The sequence below is a fragment of the Chroicocephalus ridibundus genome, chromosome 9 (genome assembly GCF_963924245.1).
Source record: "Chroicocephalus ridibundus chromosome 9, bChrRid1.1, whole genome shotgun sequence".
NCBI lineage: Eukaryota > Metazoa > Chordata > Aves > Charadriiformes > Laridae > Chroicocephalus > Chroicocephalus ridibundus.
The window spans coordinates 17,988,419-18,009,096 of NC_086292.1; the positions used below are offsets into that span (position 1 = coordinate 17,988,419).

Genomic DNA, 20,678 nt, shown 5'->3' on the forward strand with positions numbered 1-20,678 from the left:
ATGCCAGTGTGTTTGTGGATTAGGACACAACTGCCCACAGCATAGCCAGAAACCAGGATATCTCTGACTTGGGTTAAAGGATAACCCACAAGAACTTGGAGGTTTTACTGAGATCAGCTTCTGGTTTTACCACATCCAGTAAGTCTGACACATAACAGACATTCCTATTATCAGTGTAGGATAAGATTTGGGCTTGATCTCATTTCAATTTTATCAGCATAGCTGTTGATCAGCTGTTGTTATTCACACATCTATCCCGATTGTAGAGTTATCTGTTTAACTGCTCTTGTACTGATGCCAGGGTATGCCAGTAGAAACATTTTATACCTGTGTAATTGGATCTACACTAAAGCGATTGAAATAATGATAAAAGCAAAAGCTGGTCTTGTCTGTGCAGGGAATTTTATGAGCAGAAATATATTGCTATAAGCAGGGGTTCAGGCACACAAGTGACTACAACAGTAATGCGTTAAAGCATAGTATCAGCTTATCCATGGCAACTGCTACCTGCGTGGTCTAAACCATCGTAAATGCAGGATGGGAGCGTGTTACAAAGTTTAAGCTACTGTAGTTTACCAGGCCCTTGCCATGGGCAGAGGGCACTGACTTGGTCAGCTGCGTAGTTCAGATGATGGATTATCTTGTTAAACTTCAATAGCCTGTGAGCAAGTCTGAGTTCCCTCTTCATATAGTTATAGCAATTTAAGTCACTCTGTTATGAAGAAAGCAGCTTTTTTCTAGTTTGCCTTTATGTTTATTCAAGGCATACAAACAAACCTCATTCATTCATAAATCCATTTCATCAAGAATGTTTAAAGACTTTACAATGTTTCCAAAGAACACAGCTAAGAATATTAACAAAAAACTTAGCAGCATGTATCGAAATCTACGAGCAAATGTTTGCAGAGGCATGTTCTCTAGAAACGTATACTTCAAATGCATCAAGTTTATTGGACTTGTATGATATGTGGCATTAGTATTTTTTTTTGCCAGTCATTTGATTTCTAATTTCTTTGTCAAACAATTTTGAACATCAGTGATGATTTATCCTGGCACTCTGTAGTCCTGTTTGCATTTTTTAGTTTATTTTCAGAGAGAGTGCATGAGATTTAGGGTGCTTTCATGCTCAAGTTTTGCAATTTATACTGATACAGTTAAAGTGACAAAACCTAAAATTCATTGATTAATTTCAGTTTTAAAATAGTTATAAGAGTTCAGGAGGGTGAAACCTTACTCACATAAATTCTGTTTGCACCAGATCAGCTACTAGAGTTTTTATTACCATGATTATGTCTGTAGAAAAGAAATCACAGCCATAAATGCCATAGTGGTACAGCTAATTACACCTATTTTTAAACTGTATATCTAAGCCACTTAAGAAAATGTCACCTGTGTATTTTTTTGTCTCATGTTCTTTTCAAATAATAGGCGTTAAGTAGCCATCTTTAGAAAGCAAGCTGTGTTTCATTATTAACTACCATATGTACAAAGTCATTTTTTTCTTTAAATTATATTTATTATGACACTCTGGAATGGAGTACACACTGATTTCACTGGATAAACGGAAATTTAGCACCCGTAGGCTATATTGGTAGCTACTGGTTATGAAAAAGAATAACCATGTGTTAAGAAATACAAACAATAGTTTGTTGTCAACTGTCTTACTAGAAATCAAATGCATTATCTGGAAACTGTCGCTGTGTAGTTCTGCATATTATTTCATTGTATTTCAAGGTTACCAGGAGTAAGGATAAGAACAATTTTTAATCTGTTCTGGTTTTCCTCTCATATTTTTCACTTTTGAGAAATCATGTGAGCTAACAACTTGTTTTCAACATGGAAATGGTCTAGGACAGCAAATACTCCATTTTTTCCCCAAAAAGCATTTTCTTTCTTCAGCAACAACAATACTGCTGTATAAAACTCATTTCCTTCTACTGCACTGAAATCTACATTTTAGACCCAAAGGCAAAGGAGGCCTAGGCTAAGCTAAACTAGCCAAAGGTGCTCAAGTCTTACTAAAACTGACTGATCAATGTATATATAACTGATTTTTACTTATATCTTATTTTTCTTTTGCTGTTTGCGCTGAATTTCCTGTGGGTATATTATCAGCATTGTGTCTGTGCTTTCTAATACTAATTGAGAAATATGTTAATTTAAAGCCTTATGTGGGATGTTTATCTTGGTGGTTTGCTGTGGTTGTTAAGCAAGATCATGATTTGTGATAGGTGACTTGTGAGGTTCAAACAGTTTCATAAATAATCAGTAATGAGGCAGTGAAATTAAATTACAGTAATGAAAATTATCGTGTATTTTTCCTGCTAAATATTATGAAAAAACCTTTTCTTATTTTTTAGTTGCAAAGCTATTGGAGATTGTGAAGGAGTAACATTGCCTATGACTCCCTCTAGTGATTCTGCTATGGGAAATGCAGCCAACTACAGATACCAGCCACATGAAATCACCCCGAATTCTTCAGTAGATAACTTCTTCATGTCTAAAATAAGTTTTTGATAATAGCAGTTGAATTCTCAATAAATTAAACAGGTTTTATAAGCAGTGGGATAAAGGGCACTTAGTTTTTAAAAAAAAGCTGAGCGCTCTTCTTGGGATAATTGGGAAACTCCAACACAAAAATTACTCTAATGCACTCACTGCATCACTTTGTATATCACTTTTTGCATCAGTTTGTGATGCAGTAAGACAGCATGTCACAAGATGATCACCGTGCAGCCACTTCGTTGTGTCTAACGGTAATTTGCATTCTCACTAACATTAATATTTTAGAGTCTTCTCTCCAGTGCAAGTACTCACTAACCATTACCAGCAGTTTTTCTCGGTATTAAAAAAGAATGCATTTTTTCATTAATCATAAAAATATCCTAGAAATGAGAGGAAGTTACTATTGAAAAGTGGTTTGCTATAATTCAGTAATGATTTGGGGGTTGGATTGGTATTTTCTGCATGCAGGTATCTTGTGGTTTAATGTTTATGGGTAGTTCAGTGAAGCATTAACAACAGATGTAGTTTTGATAAAAAAAAACCCCACCTAAATGCAATTCCAGATTTTGATTGGCAGAAATACTTTTTCAGCAAGTAGATTTAGAGTCCAGACCTAATCACCAAAATTGAAATGAGCAAACATCATGTCCTATCATGTCACCCCGAAAGCCAGGTAACACTGACACGTTAGTCTATACTGAATCCCTTGTTTTCTTGTCAATAAACCGCCTCATGTTCCTGTTGTGAAAGGAAAGTCTAGTATGTTACATAATCTGTGAAAAACTTAATAACAAATATTTTGTTATATAAATTGAAGGAAAGGAATCCATATCCCAGTGGTATGCATTTCTGCATAACTCTTTCTTCCAAAACAATCCCAAGCATTTTCAAAATGAACAGCTTCACTCACCACTGAAATACAGCAGTCTTTGGAATGGGAATTACTAAGCGCTTGGTAGCGTTGCACAGCTGGAAGCATTCATACCCATTCGCCATTATTATTTTGACCCTGCAGCAGATGTTTATTCAGAAAGTCCTATCTTATAATTACTTACTGTTGAATGAATAAAGGTTTTGATTGGGTCCAGGTTAGTGTTCTATCTTGGAAACTTTGTTTTGCAAAGCAGTTGCTCCATTGTCTAGTACACAAGGGAGGAAATGCTTCAAAGTTAGATTCAAAGATTTTGAGACTATGGACACAAGTTCCTCTGTTTCTTTCCCAAGTCCTATTATAAAAACTGATATTGATGAGCATTTTTGATACTCGGATTACACAGCATGAAAAGTCAGGGAGAATCATTCCCTGCAAATCATGCATCAGAAAGCCAAACAACCTGATTTGCACACCTCTCTGTACTTGGAGAAACCAGAACTTCAGGAATCTTTTTTCAATGAGGCTTCATCAAATCACTATCTCATTGACAGACTTTTCCTAACTACTCAAAGATTCTAAGCACATATGCTTATTGGAAGAGTCTCCTTTTTTTAATTCCTCTGGATATTAATTTGAAAGTAGGCCGATGCTGTTATGCTGATCTTACATTGCCGGTGTTACTGGACTTCTTTTCTGATAATGATTGCCAAATAATAACTTTGCTCAGGTATGGTCTGGACATGCCTTACTGAATCTACTGGGAACGTAGTCACCTAATACAGAATGTATCTTTTGAAAAACAATACCGCTGCTATGGTTTCTGAGTCCAAAAACTGCTGTGTACTTTGTTTCCCACTTTTACCCTTACTGTAAAATAGAACTAGTGAGTCCAACCTACAGAAACATTATACCAGTTCCTATTGCGCCATTAAAAAAAAAAAAGTTGACTTGTTTGGTTCTTTGGCAGGCTTCAGCACCATCACAGTCTATTGGGTAGAAGGAAATACTCCTGCAAAAACTCAACTATAAACATGTGGTAGCCTCAAGTTTGTATATGTACTTAAGGTTGTATGTATATGTACTATGAGGTATGTACAGTGTTGTAGACACGTTCTATGACTCCTTTCCCTCACAAGCTTACTCTCGTATGACTTGGTATTCCATACATGCTCATTTCAGTGAAAAATTAAAAAAACAAACCAACAATGACACAGGCCAATGCACTCTGAGCTTAATGCAGATTCCAATTTGATTTAGATGAAGTCCTGAGTCTCCTGAATATATACACTTCAAGGAAACTTTAGACATCTAATTTTTTGAAAGGAACTCTCTTCGGTATTATATGGCCACCAATACCATTAGTATTTAAGAGATGCCAAAAAGGATGTCTAAAAAAAAATCGTATTACTAAAGAGTAATGTTTTTCCCTTTTGTAAAATGCAATATAGTTAATAGCTTAAGAAATCCAGGTCCAATGAAGATTTAAAAGCACTTTATTTAAACAGGTCTTTACTCTCTCAGCAAGACAATACAAATAAATCTAGGCATGTAAAATACTCATGAAATCAATTACATTTTTGAATGTGAAAAATTTGAGCTATATCAAGCAATACATCAAACAATATATGTATATCTTCATATCAAACATAATTTGAGCAATATTTAAGATATTTCTATTATCAAAGTATTACTTTTCATATTTAATAAGGATGTGACAGCCACAGAAATTAAATGAGTTGCCAAAAGCCAGACTGAAGAGAGTACCTTAGTAGAAAAGAAATATGGGTTTTCCAAGATCCAGATTAAGATCTGATTTACTGCACTCGTGTTGTTCTCCAGCTTCAGGTGTGGCAAAAAAGCATTCTAAGCTCTGGGAGAAGCAAAGGAAGGAACTGCACTAATCCTATGGCTTGTCAGACAAGAATGGCCAGTTTTCTGTTAGAAATACTCTTGAAAATGATTCATTTACAATTTTACCTGTGATAGCAATGGGGCTTTTCTTCAACATCTTTGTTACTACGTATGAATAAATAACCAATGTGTTATAACTGATAAGATACATAGCTGAATCAAGGATACTTTCTCAAAAGTTCAACTGAAATCTTCGGTTTATATGCAAAGTTTGTGTCAGTAGCGTCCTTAAAACGGTGTCTCTTTATGTATAGTTGTTGTGTCATAGAATTGTTTCTCGTCCATAAGCCAGAGGAATAGTTGTCAGGGTAGGTATCTACCTGCTTTATTTTCACCCTGCATAACCACAGGGAGAAAAATTGCTTACCTTGGCGTGACCACTTCCATCACTGCTCTCCAGAATAAACAGCTCATTTCTATACTCACGGCCATAAATTCAAAATCTCAATCATGACTCTAGCTGATTATTCTTTAATTGCACACACAATTCAGCTGAAAGGAGAATAAAGAAAAAATATTTATTTAAGACCAACCAATATTTGAAGCCCTATAATGAATATTAAATAGTATTTAATAATGTTTGTGTGTTAAAATGGGTTAAACAAGCCACTAAAATAAGGAGGCAGGGGAGGGGGGGAAGGATGTGACTTTTCATAACACTAAGTAAAATATCCTGTAAAATACCTGGAAGGTTTATGGAAATAGTTGGGGTTTTTTTTACTTTTATAGGAAATCACTTATAATTGCATTAACTTGGAAGGCAATTTATATTTATAATGGCAGGTAACAGAATAGCCTTTTAGTATCTTTTATTTTGGATATTTGAATAGATACACAGTCCTGTTAGTGCGCATCATTCTGAAATTTATAGCTTTCCAGTACAGGCTAATTTAAAATAATGAAAAAAATATTGTTTATTCTAGCATTTTTGCATGTCTAGACTGCTTCTTAAACACAAGCTGTGCTGTAAAGTACAGCAAAAGACACAATATATTTCAGCTTTCTTAGTTTGTTTCTATTTTGCAAGACATAAATCCCCAAACACTCTTAAAGATGCAGAGAACGGCACAGTGTAACCCTTGTTAAGTTTACAAAATTAATTTAAATGAACAGTTTCTGCAGACTTTTATTAGTCAAGTAATTTCCTGTTATCAAGGACAGATGACATATTTATTACACAAAAGGTATTTCATTAATTCCTAGGTTAAAGGCTCGGTCTGACTTTTATCTTATTTAAGTAATTCTGAAATGATAGTGCCTGTATTGCCATGGATATCATAGCTCCTGGCGCATGGAATCAGGCAGGGAACTGGGTCCACAAAACCCTGCTTGTGCACCAAGTTCCATTTGGAGTCTTTCTAACGTCTTGACTTGTGCACCCGTGCCAAAGCCACAGCCTTTGGATATGTGTGCGTGAACCTCAAACAGTGCAGTATAAAAATTAATGTATTTTTTACATAATTCATTACATTAAAAAAAGCATTGTCACTTGACAGCTGAGATGATAATAAAATTAGTATGTTCTACCTCCTGCTGTTAGGTACCGGATTTCCAAAGCTCCATATTGTAATCGTTCTGGCAATAGCCCTGTAAGACGATAAACACCACTGGTGCCTGCCTCTCCCTCAAAAAGGTATGTATTTAGAAATCGTGACCCTTCTAAGAATAATGCAGTCTAAACTTCCTTCATATTATCAATAGATGTATAATGTCTTCGGTCTTGGAATGAAAGGAATAGGTACCATATAGTCATGTGACAGTGGTTCATTTGATTTCTGGCTGTAGTTTTACATTTCTGCCATTTCTTATTAATACTGGGTTTGATCTACAGTGATTTGACCTGAAGTTATGCCAGTTTCTTGGGAAAAAAAAATAATTAGAAATAATTTAGAAAAACTGATCAGCCATTGTAAATTATAGCTTACTGCAAAAGGTGGGACTCTGAGAGACCCACTTTTTGTATGCGCTGTGAAGTCTGGATACACTATCAACTGGCATTTATGAAGCACGGTGCAACGTAGATTAAAATTTCTCCTAGGAAAGATAAAACTTGGGAATTTCCATCATTGAGACACAGGACTAAAAACAGTGCTAGTGCTCAAAGATACCAAGTGGGATTTATTTTACATTTCCAGTAAATGGGGATGAGGGAAAAATGAGAGAAAGAAACTACTGTTCGCATTAAGTATATGGAGAATAAAAGTCTTACTTGGGATTGAGGCAAAATCCAAGTAAAAAAAGGTGCGATACACAGTAGTTGCAATTTGTTTTCTGAGTTCTTCTGTTGCTCTGACAGGAAAAAAGGAACAAAGCAGAACTCTGTGAGGCCTTCAGCAGAGAGAGACCTACAACCTTATCTGTCAGTCTGGTGAAAGTAGCTCCTTTTTGTTCCCTGCCCCTGCCTCCGCATATACCCCATGCCCAGTAGTGAAGGAAGGGTTGTGTCTCCTATTTTCTTGCATAGAGACATAAAAGTGAATTACAGTCTCCCTTGGAGACTGTCATCTACAGTGGCCTCTCCATGACTTATCTCAGTGACCAAAGTAAGGCTACTCAAGCAATATATTTTGTGTGACCTTTGTAAAAATGCTGAGAATTCGTCCTACAGGCAGTGCATTTTTATTAACAGGTTATTCCACAACAACTGTATAGCCAGTAGTTGTATAATATCTATGAAACTTTTCTCCTTACATTTTGAGAAGTTTATAAAAAAATCAGCATCTGTGGGAAGAGAAACCACGATAATTGCAATCAGGGAAAGGCAGGGACAGCCCCCATTCAGCAAGGCAGCAGCCTGCCTGCAAGCCAGCCGGCAACAAAGTCACAGGGACCTGCTAGTACACAAATGGCTCTAAATCAGCCACAGCGCACCCAGCACCCTGAAGAATCAGCAGAAGGTGCTGTATAGAAACCATATTTCTGAGGGTTTTTCTGTTAAGTGCAAGTTTTACCAAGGAAGCAAGCTTGACCTTCACAGTATGCAAAACTTTGGCTCTGGTCCTAGCTCTTTTCACATGTGAATAGTTCCTGTGGGGCCTCTTCATGTGCTTAGAGTAACAAACAATTTCAGGATTTAGACCTTGATCTGAATCAAGGGTAGCAGCAATACCTTCTGATTTGCAGAAATATTTTTGTTGTTAGTAACGTAATGCATTGGCTGCGTGGACAGAGTTAATCGTACTCTTGTCTTTCACTCTTCATTTTCATGATGTAAATGCTTTGGTTTGTAAAGGGGTTTTGCCCTTTTCAGGGGTACCAGTTCACCCCCATTATCGGTTAAATAAGCCATCTACTCCTTCCACCTTTGTTGGGCTTTTTTAATGAAATAACAATTTTCACTAAATTTGACTTCCAGCTGCGTATTTCAAACATAGTTCAGGCTGAACTGCTGGACCCATGGTAGCTTACCCTTAGACACCACTTCGCAAAGCAGGCTGGGTCATCCCCCCCAGACATGCTGTGTGCTTCCCTCTCTGGAATGGCTGATGCTATCGCAGTTGATCGCTCTTGCACAGGACAGACCATCCTGTAGGTCATTACTGCTCACAGTAATATTCATAATTCTTTCATTTTTTTTTTTTCTCAAGTAATCATCTTTATTTTAATGTAATCTGAAGCCAGGAGGACAAGAACATGACAGTGTACAAACAATACACAGAAATTCCTTCTTCAGTTGCCTCTTCTGAGGTGTAAAATACAGTTATCTGTTAGATTATGCCTTTTTTGGACTTGGCTATTTTAGAAATCCATTGTAATGACAGCTCAATGAAATAGGTATTAAAAGGATTGTCCACCGCTCCTAATCTGTATGCCATCAGCGTGATGTAAACCAAACGCTCATAGCTGCGTGCTGCTTTTATTTTTTGTCCTTTTGTTGTGTATATATGCTTTATTTCACATTTTATTACAAAATTTTCAGAAATGTTGATAAATAAGTATAACTGCCTGGTAGGCATTACTCTCAGCATTGTGCTGCACTGCAGCTGGGACATGAACTCTAATTTGTGGGTAATGTTCTGTTTGTACATAATGAGGTACCTCTGCTCTCTGTTATATGTACGGGACAAAAATAATGAAGTCATAACTTCAGTAAATTCATAGAATTTAGCACCCAAAATGTTATAGTAAAATACAATGAGCATTTGGTCAAAGTCAGGCGACTGAAATATGGTATGGAAATATAACCTAGAAGAAAAGGAATTACATCTGTTCTGTAGTATTTTATCATAGTTAATGACCATGCAATTGTTCTTTCCAAGTCCATATTCAAAGAATCTCATTGAATATATGAGTTAACAGGTAAAAATGGATACAATTCACTGGATGACTGGGGATTTTTAGAAGCTGTTTTTAGAACTCTCTCATCCTCTCTCTTATATACCTTTATTTCAGAGAAATGGGGGCGTTTAAAGTATATTTAGAGATAAAAGTAAGACATCACCTACATCTTGCTATAGTAAAAAAAAGGTAAAACAAGTCTTTCACATACATTTTCATACTATTTTTAAAGAAGGACACATGCAAAAATGTGTGCTGTTAGGGTAAGTGCAATTTCTTTTCTTGTTCATCAGAAAAGAGTTTAAAACCATCTCTTCAGCCAACAGCAAAGTACAGAAAAAATGCTAAATTATTTACTAATAATTATTGTGTTCACTAAGAAGTGCCTACTGCAGGCATCTGGCAAAATACTGCAAATAATTCAAGATACGCAAATTATTAAAATCAACACCACAAATTAACTATTAATTAAACTGTATTTTCACGCGAGCATTCATAAACAGCTGAACTCACCAGCCCAGCCTCACTTTGCAGTCACTGATCTGCACATACACTATACTGACTTGGCAAAGGCCGGGCTCCCCCGCGGCCATCGGTCTCCTACGGCTACAGACCCCGGGGAAGCGCCGTCGCCTCCCGCCGCGATGAGCGGGGCCCGGCCCGGCGGCGATCCGGGTCCGGCGCTGCTCTACCAACCCGCCTCCCCCTCGGCTGCTGGTCCCCGCCGGAGGTTGCGGCACGACCTCGCGCCTCCGTCCGGGCGCCCCCGGCTCGGCTCTCCCGGCCTCCCCGAGACCCCGGCCCCGAGGAGCGCCCACCGCCCCTCGTCCCTGGCGCCCGACACCCGCCGCCGGGGAAGGCGCCGCTTGGCCGCTGAGCCCGGGGAGCGCGTCCCCCAGCGGCGCCCCCCGCCCGGCTCCGCAGAACCTCGGCGCGGCGGCCGTTCCGCAGCGGGAGCCGGGCTCGGCCGGCGGCTCCTCCATCCCCTTCTCGGGCTCCGCCGAGGGAGGGCGGAGGGGGCTCGGCCGCACCGCCGAGGTCGGCGGCCCCGCAGCGGGGCGGCGGAGCCGGGGGTGGCGGCCGCCCCCGCGGGCACGGGCGCTCTCCCGGCCGGGGCCGGGCCAGGCGGCGGAGGGGGCTCCCTCATCTCTCCTGCACTCCCCCGCCGCCGCGCTTGAGCAGGCGGGGAGCCCGGGCGGCGGGGGCAGGGGGAGCCGCCGGCACAGGGCTGCCCGCTCGCCCCCAGCTCCGGACCGGGGCCCGAGGGCCGGTACTCCGCGGCCCCGGGCGGGTGAGCGCGGGGAGCCGCCCGCCGGGCCTGTGCTGCGGGGCGGGGGGCGCCGGCGGGGACTGGGGCCGCCCCCCGGCGAGGCGGCGGAGCGGCCACGCTGCCGCTTTCGGGGGATTCTCCGAGATGAACAGGCAGGGCGGCTCCGGGAGGGGGAACCCCCCTCGGCCCGGCGCTCGCCTCCCGCTGTCGCTCCTCCTCCTGGCGGTGATGTCAGCCGCGGGGAGGGCCGGCTGGCGGCGGCAGAGCGGGGCGCGGGCGGCCGCGGCAGAGCCGAGCCGGAGCCGCCGCCGCCACCGCCGGGACAGAGCGGGCTCCGGGGCGCCGCCGGCAGCGCAGCGCGCCCCCCCAGGGGTGCCGCCGCGGCCGCGCCGGGACAGCGGGCAGCCCAGCGGCCAGCCCGCCGGAGGAGGGCGAGCGCCAAGCGGCGGGGGCTGCCCCGCTGGGGGGACCTGGCGCTGCGCTCCCCGCAGCCGCCCGGCGAGGGGGGTCCGCCGGGAACTCGGCGGAGCGGCGCCGAGTTCAGAGTCCCTCCGCGCAACTTAGGTTACGCGGTAGGACCTCTGCGGACTGGTGTGGGGCTTCCAGGGCGCGATTGCCTTTCCATCCTTTTGCGGCGGCAAAAGCAAATAATTAACTAAACCCAACAGAAATAAAACAAACTCAGGCTTACCTAAAAGTTAGGATACCTTTTTTTTTCTTTTTTTTTTCTCCCTTTCTTTTACAATTTTATTCCCTATGTGGAAGTCGCTTATGAATCGTGCTCGGCACACTGCGTGGGAAAGAAACGGCTTGTGTTTTGGATCGAGGATTTGCTGTTGCAAAGCGGTCTAACTTCCATGCAGTGGGGCAGCCTTCACTACTCTAAACGCCTTGACGATGCGCTGAGGAGCTCATATAGATTGACATCTTGTGCAGAGAAGGCACTGAAGGTAAGAAGGGGGTTTGGGGAAAAGAGGGATTTTCATATCCTTTTATATGCTTTTGTCCAGCATCCCCCTTTCAGCAAAGCATCAGCAGTTCATCCGAAACAGTATTGATAGGCTGGAACCGATCAAGTAAAATGAAAGTCTGCTCCTGTGAGAAGTACACGGAGCTCACAAGTGATTGCAAAAGATGTATTTATTTTTAGTCTGATAACACAGCACGTTTATGATGTATGCTCGCGGTGCGGACAGTGAGCTAACTCACGTAGCTCAGGAATGAGGAGATGTACGGTCTCCGTCTCTGATGGGCAGTTTGCATTGGCTGTTGCATTTTGTTGAATGTGTGCCCCCCGCTACCTCCCTGGAGCATCCCACCATCCTGTTTGATTTGGTGGGGTTTTTGCAGATACAGTGCCTGGTATTAATGAGAGAGGGAGAGGGATGGAAAAAAAAAACCCCACATATGGAACATTTTATTGATGTGATCGTAATCCTGTAATGGAGATTGCATTAAATGAGGATTGCATCAAAATGCCTAGCTGCTGTGGAGAGACGAGAAAGCAAAAACTATGCTGGATTGTAAATGAAGTTCTTTGACTGAAGGATTTTCTTGAACCATGAAGGGATGTCTGCAAGCTTAAAGTTGCTGTATATGTGGGGTACTGGAATGGGATAAAAACCAGATCAAGCTGAAATGTATTTTAATTTACTCATGCTTTGGATGCAGTTAGAATTGGTTAGAGGCATTGCAGTGATGTCCAAGGAATTCTTGGTTTCAGCCATGGAGACCACAGAAAGGCAAGGAGAGAGGAGAACACAGAAAGGCAAAGAGGGAATTTTATCGTTTGGGGAAGAGAAGGATGTTTCATTTGTGACTTTTGCCATAATGGCACAAAGCTTTACAGCCTTCTGGCTACGAGCAGAAACCTTATAGGCAATCTGGAAAGCAGAGGATTTATCTGACTTTCCTTTTGCAACCTCCGCATAGTTGTCTGAAAGAAGTAGCTGCGAGGTGTATGTCAAGAGGCAAACGGGGACTTACTTGCCCCTCTTGGACACTGAAAGAAACTGTAAGCTTGAGAGAGATGCAGTGGAGCATCTGATCCTGGCTTTCTGAGCTTGAATTGATAATACATTTTGAGTAATTGTTGCTGCTTATCTCAATTGGCAAAGGAGGGGAGAAGATGTTCAAGTTTATTGAACCAGAGCAGAGCTGAAGACAGTAGATATTATCAACTCACCCTTGCATTCTTTTTGTGCTATATTTTATTCTGGCATGGAGAACTGAGCCACAAAGAGCACCTTCTTCAAGCCTTACTGAAAGGAAACCTAAAGAGAACAAAAAGATTACGCCAAAGACAAAATTTAACTTTTTGCTTGTCAGCAGTAGAAGTAACATTGATCTGTCAGATTACACAGGTCAAAAGAGGTAAGACAGGAAAAAATGTTATGTATTTATTTACTAACACTTACACACACACAAACTAAGTTGGCATACAAATAAACATCACAGAGTGGGAAAGAACCATTTCTTAGAACCACCTAAGTTATGACTGATGTAAGTAGCAGAGACATTCCTGTAAGAACACTCAACAGGATTTATCTGTAACTGCAAAAGAGCTGGTTAAATGCAAAATTATACAGAATAAAACAAACCCAAATATCTGATGTTCTCAGAAGTAATCTGTTTTCCCATTTCAGTTGTGTACAAAACCTGAGGAAATAGCTCCACAGTCCAGTCTCTCTCTTGCTGTGTATTTGGCATAAAGTTGGGACGAAAACACTTACTTTAAATAAAATGAAGAAAAGCAGGATAAGCGTATGGAATTCCTCTTAAGCATTTTATTTTGTCAAAAGATGACTTTTAGTGAATTTAAGGGATGTGTTTAGAATATTCATGGCTAAACTCCAGGGAGCTTAGTGTTAGCTCAGTAGGCAGAAGGTTCTTCCTCTAAAGAGAGATCTGGAAAAGATGTGTTTAAATTTCAAGCTATATTCAGTTGAGACTGTTGGTTTCCACATTTTAAAATCATTTGTTATGCTTCTTAGGGGAACGATGCTTAATCTGGAAAATAAAGCAAGTATTCCTAGCTCAGTTTTTTAATAGAGAGAGCAAGCAGTGTGCTTTAATTGTACTTCTGTATGTAGAAATGTTCCGTATTTGACTCTATTTTTTATCAAATAACAGCTGAGGAAAAATTTGTCTTTCGAAACCATGGTTATCCATGCAGATCTTGGTCTGTATTTTTGCTACAGAAGAACTCTGTTTCATGGCTGCATTGTTCATCCTTGCAGCATTTCTTTAAATGTGAGCCTTGCTATAGTTAAAGGATAATTTATATTCAGTGTAGTACTGTCTGCTCAGTGGAATTGGCTTTATACATCACAGCCTCTGCAAAAAAGGAGATCAAAGATCTGAACCTGTGGTCCTGTATTGCATTTGTATTCTACGTGGACTTGAGTAATCTTATACTGGAGCCATTCACGCTCCCATAGTTAAGAATATGTCAGTCTTTCCATTAAAACACCCATTTGCTTAGTAATTTAACAGCTAGTTTTAAAGATGGGCTCTAAACTTAAGTTAAACACATTCATACAGTAAAAAAAAGATATCCTAAGCAATGAAATATAATAACAATTGGCATTTGCTAATAGAGCACTGCTAAGTTGAATTTATAGAAGGCTTAGTAGAAAATAACACCTGCCTGAAAAATTTTGAGATTAAAAGGGAAAAAAAAAATCCTTTCAGATTTGGAAAGCCCTTTGTGGATGCAGGTGAGCGTTTACACCTGGATTACACAGGGGCCTGTGATTGTTAAGCAGGCAGGAGGGCTTTTCTTAAAGGAGTGCATTGGCTCCAAACAGGAACCAGCCCGGTCTCAGTTTAATGGTTCACTTTTAGATTGCATTAGAACTAATGCCTTTGGCGTTATTCCAGTTAGTTCTCTTGAGGGTTAAGTTACAAGAACAAAATCAAACCCCAAACCTTGTGTCTTAACCAGTGAAGTTATCCTTCCTATGAGCTAAAAGGAACTATACGTTTTTAAATAATGTGGATTGTCTGACACAGGTGTTAAAAGCATTTGGGGGCTGCTGCTGCTCCAGCACGCCCAGGTGGATGTGGTCATCAGGCTTTCCATCACCGGGACAGCCGGTGGGACTAATGGCCACTTGACACTGAAACAGAACCCTTTCTTCTAAAGCATCCCCAAATCTTTTACAATTGCCTACCTCAATTAGATAGCATCTTCTAACCGTGAAGTAGCTGCTTCGTGTCTGCAGACAAAGTATGCGAATGCTTATAATAACTTTGTGCATATTTCAGGTTAGAAGCTAAAAAGACTAGAATTAAGAATACATGTGGATTCAATGTTACAGTTGCATGTGCTCTTCAAGTAGTAGGTTCAAGATTCAGCTTGCTGTATTGCAAGTATTTTGGATTGGATGAAATATATGAGTATTGTTTGAATGAAAGTTTTTTTCATTTAAATAAAAATTCATAAGGGAGATAAATAGCCTTCTGTCCTAATTACCTCTTGCTGCAATGAGATCACCGAGAGGAAATTTGTAACGGTTGTCTGTCTTCAGTGCGGTGAAGTAGTGGTGACCATATCTTTCTTGGGTCTTCTGAAAATTCCCTCTCCCTGCAAATACACAGACAAGTAATATGAAACAGGAAATTTAGGGTGTAAATGGGAATTTGATTATCCCTTAAGATCTGTGGGGAGATTCCCATTCTCATTATCCAACCGTAAAGTAAGGAAAATAGGTTTAAAAAAGTCTTTTTCAATTATGGTCTCTAAATTAGTAGTGTGACTTGCCGGGAAGCATAAAAGCTTCTATAGCTTTTGTACATTTAAAAACTCCACTGAAGGAAGAGTTTAAACCGTCCTTAAATTTATCTTTAAGGTGCTGTATTGTGAATAAAAGTGGCGTTAGTGGCAAATACATTTTGAGTGATAATAATAGTATTTACCACCTCTGGCACAAGTGAATGGAAGATATATATCTATTTTAATTTTCAAAAAAACTTTTGAGAAAAAAAATCCTGTTTCCAAATAAGAAAAATGATAAATGTTTTCACAATCATGCAGTAAGATTTCATATTTCAATGAAAAAAACCCAAACTACCAACCCACCCCACTTGCACAGGAGGTTTCATGAAGGTGCAAGGAAAGTTAATGTAAAAATTAGAATACAGATAAAAAAGACTGGAAGTTAGTCTGTAGATACAATCAAATCATGGTAGTTTTGACAGTAAATAAGAAACTGTAAAGACTTTTCTGTAACTTAAACACTCTTTTTATTTGAAATCTTTTGTCATTGCTTCTATATATCTATAAATATCATGTTGAAGTTACTTTATTTCAGATGTGCTTAGAAAATAAGTGTTTTCCTATAGATTACGTAAGATTTAGCCTACTTGATCCAAAATGGCCTGAGCCAAAGCTTCCTGCAGTCTGTGAAAAAATTCCTGTTGGAACAGGGCTTCAGTAATTGCTTCTTGCTTTACAGAATGTACATACTTTAACTTCTGCCACTCCTTTAGGAGCTCAGCGTGTTGCAGGGGGATAGAAGGCATCGCTATGGAGGAGTTTGGCTTGCCAGGCTGGCAGAACGTACCCTGTTTAACAGCAAGTGCTTTGCTAACTTTTCAGGGAAGTTCTTTTGAAATGACTGTTGTTTTCCTTCAGTTTAGTTGCGCTCTGCTCCACACGGATTCTATAATTTCAAGGGAACCTACATCGCCAGATATGTTCTCAGAGAGACAGATGAATGTTGAAATTGTTGGAAACTTCCAAATTCAATAGTGAAATTATAAACAGAGGTGGCCCACTGTATTTAAAACCCATCATCGTGGGGTTTAATATGGCAGTTCGGTGTGCTAAGAAACTCTGCCCGCTTCACTTTCCTGCCAGGGGAACATCTTGTGATGTGTACTACTCTGATTTGATATGGTTGTTTTGGGGATGATTTTCTTCCTCCAAGCTGGTCTGGAAATAAGATGTCACTGGTGAAGTAGTCTGTTTGTATATCAGTGTTTATCTGCTGCATCCTTAAGGACATAGTTTCATTATTTTTGTAAGAATTTAATTAGTAATTATGTGCACTTTAGGCTGCCTACTGAAGTAGCAGGAAATACATGCTAAAGGGGAAAAAAATCCAAGTATAAGTTTGGAATGCTTTAGGCACAGCATGTTTCATTTAACCAACTACTTCGACCATCATCGTTACTGCTCTGTGTTGTCTTGTTAAACAAATAAATGTATATGTCTGCAAATCTGTGATCTACTGGATCTATGATCACATACATGGGCACACGAAAGCCCCATCCAGTCTTGTTTCCAGCTCTAGTCCCTGGCACATAAGATGCATATGTGCCCACCAAAAGGAAAGTGACAAATATTTGGGGGATGACAGAACTGCAGGTGCCATTAAAATGTAGCGTAGGGAACAGCTATAAGAAAGTCAACTGCCTGTTTTTAGCCTGTAACTCCAGTTTCATTAGAAGGTCACATTTTTTGATAATCCTGCTGAGAAAAAAAGTTTCATGACGTTGAGGAGGAACTGAGTTTTACCTCTCCTAATGGAAGTCATCGTTTAAACCCATGTTTAGTCATTTATGCGGGTTTTGTGATTGCTTTTGTAATTATAAAAATCTGTATCTTCCTGTCTTTTGACAAACAGGTATGAAACTGCGTGTCCTGACAGGCACACGGTGACCTGGATCATTGGTTTCACGTAGGTGTGCGGGTAGCTTTCTTCCTGAAATGGAGGGGAGCTTCAATAGGAAGCATCGTGTCAAGGTGCAAGTTGGACTCACAAACTGGAAAGAGATTTTCTTAGGACTTGTACGATGTCTGTGATGAAAGGCTTGACTTGTCAATGTTAAATAGCTGAAGAGCGTGCCATAGCATTCCCTAAAGAAAAGCGCAGAGGAACTCTAGTCTTTTGAAACTTCATTAAATGGTGACTCAATAGGAACTGCAATGTGCATGTATAGCTCTGGACTCAACTAATTTGGGACCTCACTGCAGTAGTTTGTTCAGATTGTAGCTGCTGCCAATAACTTATAAATATATGCAAGATATAAGGCATGAAACTAAAGCTGTCATTAAATGGAGTATTGGCTTTACTTTGTCAGTCATTTCACGGACCCTTGGAAAATGTACGTGGCAATGTGTTGTAAATTAAGATCCAGAATACAAGGCAACACAGTAATAATTTGGGGGATGAAAATTGGGAATGAAATGCATACAATTAATTGTCTGTTCAGCTCCCTGCCTTGTCTGCATGTGAGCCTTTACCAGAATGAATGGATTCCAGCTCAGGGTTTCATAGTAGTTTCCTGTAATCGGGACTCTACTACTGATCTGTTAAGTGCTTGTCAGACAAGTGTACGTTCATGTCTAATTATCAGAGAATTCTTTTTAAAATTCATGACCAAGACATCTGTAATTTTATGACTTATTGAAGAAAATGGGATATAAAGTAAATCAAGGATTTTGTTGTCCTAGTTACTTTGTTATAGTTTTATAAGTGAGATTGGCCTTTTCCTCTGGCCAACTAGCAGCTGCAGTAGCAGGTATTGCTCCTTATCTGCTATGATTCCACCATGAACTTAAGGGGAAAAAATCACGTATGTGTATAATTGTTTATGGCATTAGTTAAATCTGAAGAATGAAAGTCATAGAAGGGACCTTAGATACTGAAAAATAAGTATATTTTAATTGTATGTAATCAATCTGGAATAATGATGACTACAAAATGGAACTACTGTAACATTTTTGGTATTCACATATTCTTCCCATACCCTCTTGTTTTTCACATGTAAGCTCCTTAAAAGACAATACATCTAGGAGAACATCATAAACTACAGTTTCCTAACAAAAAATGTCTTTAAAATACCTCTTCAAAAGTCTACAGAATTGTGGGCCATCAGTTATATTTATGTTTTGACAATATGTTCAGTCAAATATCAGTTAGCTAATACCTTTCACAGTTTAGCTTTATCTACAAATACAAATAAAACTATTTTCAAGAACTGCTCTGAAAGTACCCTAAAGCATAATACAAAGTATGTTTGATGTGAGTTCATAGAATATCAACTCAAGGATGTTTCAGGCTACAAAGAGGGGAGAAAAGACATTTGGCATATCAGAAAAAAAATGTTGACCACTTTAAAAAAGCGGATGCAAGTCAGAAAGCAAAGACATGAATAGTCTGTGTCAAAGAAATGTATCACGTGTGTGTGTGGTCACAAACGGTTGTCGTCTTCACTGAGGAACAGGTCAGGATGTGTCGGGTGTTGATAACCTTATGATGAGCACTGAACCAGTACCATCTTCAGGCTATCGTGCTGTGCCCGTATGGAGCCGTGAGCGTCACTGGGCGATCTGAAGCTTGTGTGCTAAAGGAAGAGATATTCTTGGTGACTAAATACCAGTGACTTTCTAAAGAGTTTGGGTGTTGCCTGTGTCACTTTTGAATGTTTTCAGGGAAGCGTTTAAAAAATCCTGCTTAACTTCTCTTGTCCCTGAAAACAAAGCAAATTGAATTTACCCGGTGCCCACTCTTTCTCACTTCTTAAATTTGACCAATTTGTTTATCAGAGGATAATATTATAGAGTGGAAAGATATTTTCTAATAGAAGTGTCATGTACATGAAAGCTTTTTAATAACCCCCACCTCCTTTATACCGCAATGAGGAAACAAGTATAAAATAATAAAGATTTCATGTTCCTCTTCAATGATACAGAAACTCAGTTTCTTTAGGTTCTTTGAAAATAATGTGTCTTTGAATTAACTTCGTTAATTGAGGTTGAAAAGCAGTATACTAATAATTTTTACCGTGGAACTGAGGCAAGACTAATATTTTCAAAAGGACTTCCATAGTTTGGCTGTACAAGTCCCATTTTCAAAGTGAGTTGGACTTGGAAAGAGCCTGAAGCTTGCCTGTCTTCAGAAATCTTTTAAGTGTTTTTGAAAACAGTACCATTTCTGTTAAAGACTGGTTATAGTAACAGTTTGTACCTCATTCATGCTTTCTTACATTTCTTTGAATTATTAGGGACATTATAACTAGTCACATCCAATATTCAAAATACGGTGGAACTCACGGATGATTATTCTATCAAAAACCTAAAAGCAAACTATGAACTCAAGCTACAAACTTGCGGTCTTTACCAGAGTTGCACAAAGTAAACTTTTTAAAGGAATGTTTATGTCCTATTTTATTCAGTTTTTAAATAATTATGTAGAGAGGAGGAGCAGGAGAATTAGAAAAGCTGTCAGAGAAATGAATCTATTATAGTAAGAATATGTACAATATCATGATGTGGCTTAAGTTTGGGGCCTATTACTTCTTATTTAACGTTCTGTATTTTGTGGCTCATCAAACAGATACGGTTAAGCATCAGCCAGGCTGTACAGTTAACTAACTCTTACTGAGTTGAACCTCCGGCACTGCAAAAAGACCCCGTTATGTTTTAAGGCAATCACAGTAAGCATGAATTCCAGTCAGGAAAAGGGATCCTTTAAACTTTAAAATCCAGTCAGACAAACTGTGACAATAAACAGAAGTTAAAGCGCTGGAGGAAGAGTTTAGTAAAAAGGAAAAGAACTGACTGAAATGTGCCTGAATTTACGATAAAAATAGTGATAAAAATTTTGTGACAGGAGAGTCTTTTTTGTGATCGTATTGCATTACACAGCTCAAATTCAGTAAGTTTCTAACAATATGAATGGAATTTGGCTTCAATTCTGTGTTTGAGTAGTGCTCTTAGGAATCACCATGTAGGATATTTTCAAATTACCACAAAATCTTGATTAACAAAATATTATTGCTATTTGAGACTGCTTAGCTTCATACACTGTGTTATACAATTTGTTTAGT

General features: G+C 39.7%; 1 protein-coding gene across 3 annotated transcripts in view; it reads left to right on the plus strand.

Moving 5' to 3' along the window:
* Positions 1–11,139: 11,139 nt before the first annotated feature.
* The window catches only part of PCDH11X (protocadherin 11 X-linked), a 514,220-nt gene continuing 504,681 nt past the window's right edge, over positions 11,140–20,678 (plus strand). For all 3 annotated transcript variants that reach the window (XM_063346006.1, XM_063346007.1, XM_063346008.1), the window contains exon 1: positions 11,140–11,788. The gene's annotated coding sequence lies outside the window, so the exon portion shown is untranslated. The remainder of the gene's footprint in view (positions 11,789–20,678) is intronic.